Here is a 12,718-nt window from a genome sequence, read left to right as displayed (position 1 = left end):
AGATCTACTGAAATATATTGTTGAGGGGAGCAGTTCGAAGTCAGGTCTGCTGCACCATGTGGGTCACCTCCCTGGCAGGGGATAGAACTCATGCTGCAGTGGCTCAGATAGCTTGATAATGCTGAGACTTTAACATTTGCACCACCAGGGAGGCCCTGCAACTTTCTTTTCACCATTTTTACTTCAGTTATAAAGTACTACTCAAAAAGTTAAGAAAGAAGGCTTGCAGGAGTGTAAGAGGTTGGGGGGGAAGTAATTGTAATAAAGTAAAAATGAAAATCAACTAACAGCTATAAACCACAGACATTCTACAGTTAACAACTATAAACCAGAGACATTCTACGGGGGAGGAGAAGAGAACAGGAACAAAACTGGGGTGGGAAGATCACACAGGACTATGGTGAAGGCACCTGCGTGAAGTGGTGGTAGAAGTCCACAGGGATTACAACTGAAATGAAAAAATGTGCAAAATGAAGATATGAAGAAATGTAAAAAAAAAAAAAGGCTTGAAGTCTACCTCAGTGGCTCTCAAATTATACTACCAGCACCACCCCCAGCATATTAACCAAAATACAAAATATTAGGCCCCACCCTAAAGAAGTGAACAAAATTTAGGAGGTGGAGCTCAATAATCTCCTTTTAAGATTTTTAATCACTTTAGTAATTATGAAAGCTAAAAAGTCTACCTCTTGGCTACTCAAAATTACAGGATAGCCAGTGTTACAGCTAGAAATCTACATTTTAAGATTCCCAATTGATGTATAAATAACTGAGTGTGAGAAGTGCTGGTCTACCACAAAGTTGTTAAACAGAACCCCAATTCATATTTCCCAGTTCCCATCCACACACTGTGGGTGAGTGGTTTCTGGGGATGAGACTGGGGGAGGTCAGCAGAAAGAGCAGTGGCTTTTAATCTCTTTGAATATGAATCTATTATTCCTGTGGGAAAAGCATTGTCTGCCTTAGTTAGACAAAACATCTTAGCAGTACCATCTTTGGCATGTGACATAACTAACATTAAGTTACTCAGGAAAAGTATTGCTCTTAGTGTAAGTTCTCATTTTCCTTTTAAAATAAGTAAATTTCATATTTAACCCCAGGCATAATAAAATTATGTAAGAGTAGCTAACCTTTGTTTATATCACTAATATTGTAGTGGAAATCCATTTTAAAACAAACCGCAGAGATTCAACTTTTCTGTTCTAACAAGTGCATCTATTAACCACTTTCAGGCTGCAACTCCAACTCCATACAGATTGAGGGAAAGGGAAATGAACGCTGAGATTCCTGCGACTTCCCTCAAAAGCTCATTACAATCTTTGAAAACCTGCACACTAAAGCCTCTCCTTTCGCTCTGGTCATTTTCCTCCACTGAGTTTTAGGTCTGTCTTGAATCAACTACAATTATAACTCTTAGGAAACCTTCTAGAACGACATGCTTATTTGTGCCAGAGAATCGTAGCCTCACTATTCAATCCAGCCTGACTCCACCTAACACAACAAACGATCTGCTTTTTAAAGGCACTTCCAGTTTCACTTCTAGTTCCTACCAGGCTTACGCCTCACTCCAATGCAAGATAGTTGCCCCCTCCCGCCCCGCGATTTCCTAACCAAGGAAGTAGCATGGTTAATTCTGTGAGGTACCTACCCAATTAACTGACTTGTCTCTCCCATCTTAGAACCAACCATTTTAAAGATCCTTTTCAATTTGACAACTTTTTCCCTTTCCACAGAAAGGAAGAGTTTATAGTCATGCCCTAAAATAAATATGGGCCTTACCTTTTTAATTACTCACTATCAGAAAAATACAACCATCCTATCAACAGTTTTACTTCAGTAGGAAACATATTTACATTTTAAATGTGCAAGCACAATTTTTAATGATAAAACTTGTTTGAACATTTCTATCTTCAACCCATAAAACTGTTTTATGTTAAATCACTAATACTAATATAGTTCACTTTAAAAAAAAATCCTGTTCGGTGGAGTAGGGAATGGGATCAAAAATGGAGGGGGGGAGGGAAGTGCACGGGATTATGGTGATGGCACACGGGTGACTTGGTGATGGGAAACCCACGGGGATTCCAATTGAGATGGGGAAAAAAATGTACAAAATGATATAAAAATAAACTGTTATAAAATAAAAAAAAATTATGTTCTACCAAAAGTTAGACTTTAAGTAGTATCTAAACATTCTATAGTAAAATTCTAACTTTAGTATGATCTCAGCATAGACAGCAATAACCTCAAAGAGCAACAAATTCATTTTAAGAAAGCAAATCTTCTAACTCATTGCCTCTATTGGTTTTCTTTTTTTTAAATTACATAATTTTTCTTTAGTTACTGCTCAAAAATATCAAGAATAGTAGTAATTTGTTTCCAATAAAATGAGTTTTTAAAAATTAAAGCAACCCTGCATTACAACATATCTCAGGTGTTCACTGTATTAAGTTTTAATAGAACCACTAGATTATAAAATCACAAAAATTCATGATTCATAGTCTTCATATAGTAAACATTAAATAATGTCTTCATTAAAGTCCTCAAACATATTACAGCTCTAAATACATTCTGATGCTATATTTATGCATACAGGAACTGGGGTGGCAGGGAAACAAGTGGAGCACGAGAAGAAGATTCACCAGAGACAGAGCCAGAAGCAGAACAGGCAGCTCAAATGAAATACACTACTGACAGTTTCATAGTGCTGAAACTTAACCCCTTTTGCCACCAAAGAGGCCCATCTGAAGGCGTGGGGGTTTTTTTAATTTATTTATTTATGCATACAAGAATTGGTGAACAAGCAGAGGTGCAAGGGGTGAGAGAATTCACCAGAGACAGTGAGGAAGAGAATAGGCTGACTGACCTAAATACAGTGCTGAGGCGAGCAGCAGGGAGGACTGGAGAGGTCTGCCATGCTATGTGAATCACCTCCTTGGTCAGGGATCAAACTGGTGGTACAGCGGCTGCAGATAGCTTCATAGTGCTGTGCTTTAACCTGCTGCACCACCAGCTAGGGCCCTGGTGCTATGGTTCTTAAAGAAATGCAAGGCCCTCCCTGGCGAAGCAAGGAGTCAAGGCTCAGCACTACGAAGCTATCTGCAGCATGAGTTTGATCCCCAGTTAGGGAGCTAATCCACAAGGTACAGTAGCTCTCTTCTGTCTCCCCCACTGCTATCCTCAGCAGTGTATTTCAGTAGTACATCTGCCTGTTCTGCTCCCCACCCTGTCTCTAGTAATACTCTCTCACACCCACCTCTGGCCTACACTAGCTCTTGTATGCATAAATAAATCTTTAAAAAAAAAAAAAAAGAAACTCAACTAGTAAATGGATGAAAATTTTTTAATTATCTGGATTAATTAGCTTTTTACCCTGTCTAATGAAAAAGGTATCTTCCTCTTATGAATTAATTCCACATTGTTCAGAAATTTGATAGAGAATTCACTGTACTTTCTAGGTATCCATAAAGTCTGGTATTGACCTTAAAATTCCATTTTCTTGTAGAACATTTTCTAAATGGATGGCCTATCATTTCCTGTTAACTCCATAATATACAAGAAACAATAATAGAAATACTGCCTATTAATTGCTTATGAGAAAACTTATTCAATCTTAGATCCCAACCTTAGGCCATTTTAGAAAATTTTTGACTGATTTTGAAGCAATTTATTTGGGAACTATTACATTATATTACATTCTTCAAACAACCCAGTCTCAGTGGCATCAACACAACACCTCTCTCTCCAAGTGATGCCTGAAAAGTTCATATTCTCTACTAATGAATAAAGAACGATGTTTAAGCTTTTGCTTGTGATAAATCAGTCTATCTTGGAAGTAAAGAAGGCTAGACAGAAGCCTAATACCAACATTTGCACAGACTTAAGGGAGCGGGGAACCTACAGCCACAAAAAGATGATGGTATTCTGAAGTTCTTCTGAGTAGGGTCAAAATTCCCTTGGAAAGCTTTATATCTGTTTATACATCAAAACAAGCACAGTAAAGATGCTACTGTTCCGCCCTCCCTGGTGGCACAATGAGTTAGGATACAGCTCTGAAAGCTACCTGCAGCTGCTTCAGTTAGAGTTTGATCCTCAGCCCCAGAGGTGATCAACATGGGGCAGTAGACCTCTCCTTTTCGTCCACTGCTCCCCTCAACAGTGTTCTTCGTTGATCTGCCTATTCTACTCCCACTGTCTCTGGTGAAGCCTCTGTACTTGGGGTACAGGCCAGAGGTGCAAGGGTGGTGAGAGGATTCACCAGAGACAGAGTGGGGAGCAGCAGGCAGGTCAGGAGAGGTCTGTCACACCATGGGGGTCACCTCCCTGCCTGGGGATTGAACTAGTGCTACAGTGGCTGTGAAAGTTTCATAGTGCTGTGCTTTAACCCACTGTGCTACCAGGGAGGACCCCTGAACTGCTGCATATTTGAATCATGTCTGAAATCCTCACTGTACCTGGTATACAGTAGACGTTCAATAGCTGCTTTATCATTATTTTCAGAAGCCACACTAGAGTGAACTAAAGGTTAGTCACTAAAAGAAATATGTACTATAAATTAAGCCTAGTAGCCAAATAACAGCTTATAATTAAATTAAAATATAATTCACTTCAGATCAATTTATTTGCCTAAAATAGTAAGGGGAAGATGACCAATCTTTTCATTAAAACAGAGTAAGCCCTGCCTGGTGGTGTAGCAGGCTAAAGCACAACACTGTGAAACTTAAGCAGACACCGCAGTTTGATCCCCAGCCAGGGAGCTGACCTACATGGCATGGCAGACCTCCCCTGACCATCCCACTGCTCCCCTCTCCAGTGTATTTCAACTGATCTGGTCCTGCTCCCCACTCTGTCTCTGGTGAATCCTCATGTCCCCTCCCCCGCATCTCTAGCCTGTACCCCAGCTCCATATGCATAAATAAATAAATCTTTTAAAAAAGAATAAAGTAGTATATATATATTTTATATCCCATAAACCTAATTGATTATCTTTTGAAAGGATTATTTGAGCAATATCTGTGCAATGGACAATATTCCTATGTGAAAATAAATTTAAGGTAGATTTCCTTAAGATATCTACATCCCCATGTTCACTGTAGCATTAATCACACTGGTGAAGAGAAATATTCTAAGTATCTGATAGCTGAGGCGGATATGGCATATACATACAATGGAATACTATCTAACCACAAGATAGAAGGAAATCCTATTTTTTTTTTTTAAAGATTTATTTATTTGTTCATACAGAACTGGGGTACAGGCCAGAGGCTCAAGGGCGGTGAGAGGCTTCACCAGAGACAGAGTGGGGGGCAGATCAACGAAGTACACTGCTGAGGGGAGCAGCGGGCGGGTCAGGAGAGGTCTGCCACGCCATGCGGTCACCTCCGGGGCAGGCGGGAATCGAACTCATGCGGAAGCAGCTTTAGATTCTCAGTGCTGTGCTTTAACCCGCTGTGCCACCAGGGAGGGCTGGAAATCCTCCTATTTGCAACAACATATATGAACCTGGAGAATATTATGCTAAGTGAAAGAAACCAGAAAAACACATTTCACTTTTATGTGGATTTTAAAAAGCAATTTTTTTAATTAAAATTCAAACTCATAAAAACAGTAGATTGGTGGTTACAAAGAGTTGGAGGGTTGGGGAAATGGTGATGTTGGTCAAAACAAGCCTTCAGTTATAAAATGAGTAAGTTCTAGAGAGCTAATGTACAGTGTGGTGGCTACAGTCAATAACACTTATTGTGGATATACTTCAAATCTGCTGACTAGATCTTAAGCATTCTCACTAGAAAAAAAAAACAGTATGTGAGGCAATAAATGTATTAAAAATCTGACTGTGGTGATCATTTCAGTGCATATCAAATCATCACGTTTCAATCTTTAAAAACATTCAATTTTTGTCAATGAAAAAGGTAGATTTCCTCAGACAACAAAACCATGCTACACAGTTAAAATAAAAGTCCAACTCCTGACCTGACCCCAACAATAACAAGAGGACCAAGCGCTAGGCTCTTCTGGCTGCTTCACTCAACCAGATGTCAACGCAAATTACAACAAAAACAGGCCCCGATCAGCTCATCCAGAGTAAGGGAGACTGGAGTCCAATCATCGCCTAAAGATAACCTTTGCTGTCAACTGTTGGTGCGATAAAAAAAAAAAAAGGTTCCTTTCGTGTGTTTAAAAAAAAAAGGTTCCTTTGAGACACCAGTAAGAGTAACAAATAGTAACATAATAAGAAAAAAGGTGTTCACTAGAAGATTTCAACAGAGCTTGAAAATCGTGACATAGGACAACTAAAGTGAATTTATTATGCAAATATCCCCACAATCAATTGATTTTGGTTTTTTTCTGATGCTGGCTGGGAGAAATCTGCTGCTCCAAAAGGTCAGTTAGTACTTACTTTTATCAACAGAAACTCTGAAAAAAAGGATTAGTAGGACCACCACACTCCTCCCCCCCATTGTTAGCAAGTTATGTGTTTGGCTTTCTTTGGCAATCAATCATTCTGCAACACAAACATAAAGCAAAAAGTAAACCTAGATTTCTACATACCTTCTTGCAAAGTACTTTTCAGTTACAATTTTAGACTTAAAAAAAAAAATAAGTTCCGGCTGTCTTGTGCTTTTTAAAGCTTCAAGTATCTCACAAGTATTAGAATTTAAAGCCCTGAAATATATTCACTTAAACACATTCCTGTCAGCATTACCAACAACGCTCCATTATCCATTTTGGTACTGTCTCCAGATGATTTTTAATCCCCGCCTGACTTCTCCCTACCAACAAGTACTTGGATACCATCTTTACCCTGCCTGCCCCCATTACTTAGTTGTGCTCAGGGAATTATAATTACAGTGATCCCGTCTTTAGAACATCCTCACAGCACAAAGCCTCTTTGTATGATTGGGGGTAAGAAGGGTGTCTTACAAGCTCCACAGCAAAGGGTGGGTGGTGACAACACAAGCAGCAGTGAAGGAAGAGGTGTGAAGTCACTATGAGGGTCCTTGGTGACCTTCAGCTTGATACTGTTTAGAGGTGTTTTATTTATGTGGGCCCAGTCAAGATATTAAGAAGCCTCTGCAGCCTTCCCATGGAGGGTGCAGGGGATGCTATCCTGACAGATGGGTAAATTACCACCAAGTTCAGAAGCATGACAAAGTCAGAAGAGTGCACATTCTTCTGTGCTGTTCTTAATAACTGACAACGTATCATCCCAAAGAATAGGTGTTCAGTATTGGTATAACTGATACCCAGTAGGTGCTCAAATGTGTTGAGGCAGCAACAAAAATCTATATAGAAAGACAAACCTATTAAGTTATATGTATTAAGTTATATGTAGAGATAGATAGGTAACCTAAAATTATTTTTATTAATTATGAGTACCAAGTTCTAGTTGCAAAAGTGATTACCTGTACCCTACTATTTCAGTATAGCCTTAAAAACCACTCACTTTCTGACTCTGTGCCAGCAAGAGATCAGTGAATACCATCTGAAGACACTGGAAGCAAAGGTGCTGAAGCAGAACAGACACACAAGCAGGTAACTCTCAATTCAAAACGTCCCAAAAGCACTGCAAAATGTCCAACTAGTTAACTGCCTGCTGCTCTCTCATCCAAGTATGTATTTCCTTCTCTAATCACTTCTTCCCTGTTTTTTCTTTCAAAAGAGCCAAATGATTAAAATCAACACTCACAATCACTCTTATTTCTACACAACTTTTTTTTTATCACAAAATAAAAATGCATTGATAGCTTTCTATACAAGAACTGCGGACAATTACTGATAAGCCCTAGTATAGATCCATCATTCTCTTCCCACAACAACCCAGCAACACTAACTCAGTGTCCTAAGAATAAATTGTCCCTAGAATAGCACTAATACCCACCTCAGCAAATAAGGAGGGAAAATGAAACTGCTGTGGATAAGGCCTATAGGTAAGAACTGCTTATTCTACATGTGTGGGCATAAAGCCATTGTTTACCATTTGTGGTTTTATTTACAAACATTTTCTTCACAAAAAAATAAAATTGCTCCACAATAGCAGCAAAAGCACAATGAGACACTCTATCCATCACCCTCAATCATGTTTGAAAAAATAATAAAAAAGACAACAGAAACCATTCCAAATGTACTTGTCCCTTGAGCCCACCAAACAGCACTCTTCCATGACAACTGTTCTGAAAAACACACTGACATTATTTGCAAAAGCAGTAGGAAGTCCAGTCCTGTCCTGGGTTAGGTATTCCCCCTACTCCCAAGAATAAAAATGAAACAGCAGGAAGCTGAAACAACCACTTAATGGAAAATTCAAATGGGTAAATATTTTCAAAAGTGGCTAAAAAACCTCAGGTCTTAAGAAATTCAGGAATGATGGTACAGAGGAAATAGAGAAAAATACAGGTACTTCCCCTACGAAGTGAACACTGAAAGAAGGCAAAAGAATGGTAGCAGAGAGCTAGCTACCTTCTCTCCTTCACTCACCAGATGCTTTGTTTTTTTAATGATTTCTCTCTTGTTCCATCTCTCTATAAATGATGGCACTTTTCTCCATAGCTTATTCTGGATATATTTCTCCAGCCCACTAACAAATTTTAGTTTTAAGCTACAGTCTCTGATACAACTAAGCATGGTGATGACAAATAGGAATGGTAGATCCCTTTCCAAGGAAAGTTCACATACAGAACACTCTTTTGGAGTCCAGACCCAGCAATGATGAGCCCTCTCACACAGCAAATGATGACTGTGATGGCACAGTAAAAGCTGAACCAATAACTCCAAACCTCCAGGGCAGTGCTAGTTCATAAAGCACTTTTGTGAGAATTAGAAAAGGGTACCCTCTCTGACAGCTCTGCAAAAGTATACCAAAATAAAACTAAACCTCCAGGATAGGCATCTAAAAAGAACTTCACCAAAGATAAACAGGTATTTCACAAATATTACCAGAAATGCTTGTAGCTGTTAATTTATTACTAAACATATTAGGACTGGAGTAAAAAGGTTCTAGCAGAGAAGGAAAACTAGCAAATTTGGGAGAAAGGAAATTTTACATCTTAAGGGATTATCAGTTATTCCCAAAAGATCCAAAGATGTTTCACTACAGGCTCAAACAGCTAAACTTTTTTTTTTTTTTAAGATTTATTTATTTATGCATGTAAGAGCTGGGTTGCAGGCCCGAGGTGCAGGGAGTAAAAAGATTCATTAGAGACAGAGTGGGGTACAGAACAGGTGGATTGACTGAAATACACTGCTGAGGGGAGAACGGGCAGGACAGGAGAGGAGAGGTCTGTCATGCCATATGGTCACCTTCTTGGCCAGGGATCAAACTCATGCTACAGTGGCTGCTGATAGCTTCATATTGCTGATACCTAATCTCTTGTGGCACCAGGGAGGCCCTCAAACAGCTGAACTTAAATTGTGTGTCAAGAGATAAAATACTTAATCACTATTAACTGCAGAGAAACAATCACATACCCATCTGACAGAGGGAGTTTGCTTTGTCCAAACCTGCAAATTTTTCTTCTCTATCAGATCCCTTTTTGCTTTAATCTTCACCATAAAACCACATTTAGTGACCTGTGTAGTTATCATCTAAAAAAACTGATAAGCTGCCCTGGTGATTGGTAGGCACCTTAACTACCTGAATGATATTAAGAGTAATGGGCAACCTGACTAAGAAGAGTTTAATATTTGGAAATTTCCAATCCTATCATTCTTTTATGCCTACAAAATAGCTAAGTGTCATTTGAGTCCAAACCAATCCCAGTCTTCAAAAGGCAGCCTGGTAACTAGACTGGGGCAAAGCTGAGATGGAGTATAGCCCAGTCAGAAGGATCCTAAGGCAGAGGTTCACAAACTTCAGTGGGAATCAGAATTTACTGGAGAACTTTTTCCAGAATCAGATTTCTGGGTCCCTCCCCACATCTGGTAAGTCAAAAATATCACCAAAGCACTTACATTTTGACAAAGCTCAAACTATTTAATGTAGGTCCACCAGAAAGGTTAAGATAGACTGGGAAATCCTCCACCCCTATCAGCAGTTCCAAAATAAAAGTCACACACAGCAAAGCTAAGCCTTGCATGTCAGAAAGGGGTAAGAAAAGGATCACTGGCCTGCGTGATTAACAGGCTGTACTAGGCTAGAGCCTGCAGCTAGAGTTTCATTATTACAGGACAGAAACTCTATGCTCTATAAATAAGAAAATGTTTTTCAAGTGAGAAATAACTCAAACCTCTAAAAGATATTTTAAATAATATGACTATATACTGAGCAATCTTAACTTACAACTGATTCAGTTTTTTTTTGTAAGACTATAGGTATAAAAATTAATTAAAGCCCTATGTACCTACTGTTCAATCCAATTCCTTATCTTCTTACTGAAGAAGTAGTCACTACTCTGAATTTTGTGTTAGTTGTTAGTGCACACATTTTAATACCATTAATACATACTCACATAGGCACAAACAATAGTTTACATGTTCTCACTTTATACAAGTTGCAGTACTCTGTAAGAACTCTTCTGTGATTTGCTCCTCCACCCCATATTATGTTTGGGAGAGTCAACCATTTTAAGGCATGTGGCTATGGTTTATTTTCCAACTGCTACATTATTCAGGACTACCTAGCAATTTAGGTATTCCCCCTCAGTGGACAATGAAGCTTCAATGAGCATTCTTATACTTCTTTTGCTACTTCTGAGGACAAGTGTGCAATTTCTTGGGATATACACCAGGGAAATAGACAGTCTGAGTAGATATATCTGCCCTCATTGAACTAGACTTCACTATACTACCCTCCAAAGTGCATATCCATTTACAATCCCACTAAAAACATATAAAAGTTGATTTCACTACAACCTAACACTTGTTCATCATAGCATTTAATTTTTACCAGTCTGATGGATGTGAAGTGGCATCTCACTGTTTTTTTTAATTTGCATTTCTCTGGTTATAAATCTTTGACATGTAAATTTCATGCTTTTACGTATATATAATCTGTCAAATATGTGCTCCCAGCAGTTTTTTAAGAAAAATCAAACCCACCTTGTCTGAATCAGAGCAGTGCTTCCCAAACCACCACAGCTGGAAAGCTGAGGTGCAGGAGGGCAGCAAGCAAACAGCTGACTTAAACAAGGAATCCTCTTGGACAAAGGGCCTAATTAATGCATTTGCTAATTATCTTTCCCTCCCCTCTTTTGTCAAGTCTTACAAGACAATACTATGTGTACTAAGAGGTTGCAGCCTTAGAACAGTGGAACATAGGGGTAGGAATGCTAAAACACTTAAATGAAAGTACTTACAACTATCTTTAGTCAAAGAAAAGGAAGAAATTGCAGACCAAAGCCTATTACTCAACCTTGTATGATACCATCCACCTTTAACAGACTCGTACATGTGACTCCCTCTTTTTTTCCTCCAATCTTTTTCTCTAGACCTACACACACCTTCAGCAAGCCTCTCCCTTCGCCCACAATGACTAAATACCCTAATCTTTCCCCCATTCCACAGCTTCTATTTTCTAGCTTCACCGGGACCCTCTTCATTGCCTATAGCACAGTTGCTGTCTCTCCCACTTCTGAAGAACTATTAAGTCCTCTCCTCCATTCCGTTCTAAATGCATCCACAGTAGAAAAAAAATAAAAAATTAAATTAAAAAATAACCCATCCAATCACTCTTTCCAAAGAAAAACGGAAAACCCATGCAGCACATGGCCCTCCGTTACATGTCAGGCCTGGGAGTGGGGGTGGGGGTGGGGAAGCTTCTCCCATCCTCTCTGCTTCCTTCCCCCTTCAATCCTGGGATAACTGTTCTTTCCCCGGGGGGCTCCCCGAGTAGAAGAGGTCCGGAACACCAAAAAAAAAAAAAACAAAAAAAAACAAAAAACCTCCTTCTGCCTTCTGTGACAGAAATGCCTTTACTAGAGCCACATAGGCATTTCTGTTGGTGGAATGAAGGAAACTCGGGTCATTTCGTGGGAAAGACACCTAGGGCGTCTCCACAAAAGTAGGAGGCCTCCCTCCCATTAATTCCAGCTGGGTTGGTTTAGTCCGTGTAGTGGTGGGGAAGGTGGCCTGGCAGAGACCAAACGGTCCCCATGTTAAGAAGTTTTCGACGCTCTGCACCACTCACTCAAGAAAGCCCTCTCCCCGAGAGCACACCCCTTACAGGAGTCTCTCCCTCTGCGACTCCCCGAATCGCTCCCCAGGGCAGCTGCATGAAGCCCAAGGTGGCCCCAGCTCCTCAGTCCCACCATGCGAGAGATCCTTTCTCCTAATCTGACCCAAAAAGCTTCGGGTGGGCGTGCCTGGGACCTAGGCCTAGCGCCCCCTCCTCCCGGATCAACCTCCCCGGGTTCTCGAGGGCTAAGGGCTCTGTCGCCTCCCAGCGCCCCCTGCCCGGGGACCGCGCTGGCCCAGGGTGGCAACTGGGTCCCTGCCAGGCACCGACTCTCCTGGGTTATGTGACCTTGGGCAAGTCACTTTCCCCGGAAGCCTCAGTTTCCTCCTCCACCAAGTGAGACCGAGAGAGGTCCTACCCTGCCCACCCTGGGGTGGGGGTTACCCACCGGATGGGAAAACGCTTTGTGAGCCGCTCAGCGCCAGCGGGACTCAGATCTCACGGGGGATCCGGGGCCCGACAAAGCTGACCCGGGCAACGCTCCACCCCCTCGGCGCCGCCGGACGGCTGGACCGCACGCCTTGGGGCCCCCCACCCCCGGAGCCA

At 40.7% G+C, this 12,718-nt stretch overlaps 1 pseudogene; it reads left to right on the top strand.

The window, feature by feature from the left end:
- Window positions 1-12,246: 12,246 nt before the first annotated feature.
- Window positions 12,247-12,718, top strand: part of LOC101624699 — a 23,888-nt pseudogene continuing 23,416 nt past the window's right edge.

Source organism: Condylura cristata, unplaced genomic scaffold, assembly GCF_000260355.1.
Source record: "Condylura cristata isolate star-nosed mole 26May11 unplaced genomic scaffold, ConCri1.0 scaffold00006, whole genome shotgun sequence".
NCBI lineage: Eukaryota > Metazoa > Chordata > Mammalia > Eulipotyphla > Talpidae > Condylura > Condylura cristata.
Note: the sequence above shows the minus strand (reverse complement) of the source record. Positions and strands in the feature narration are given on the sequence as shown.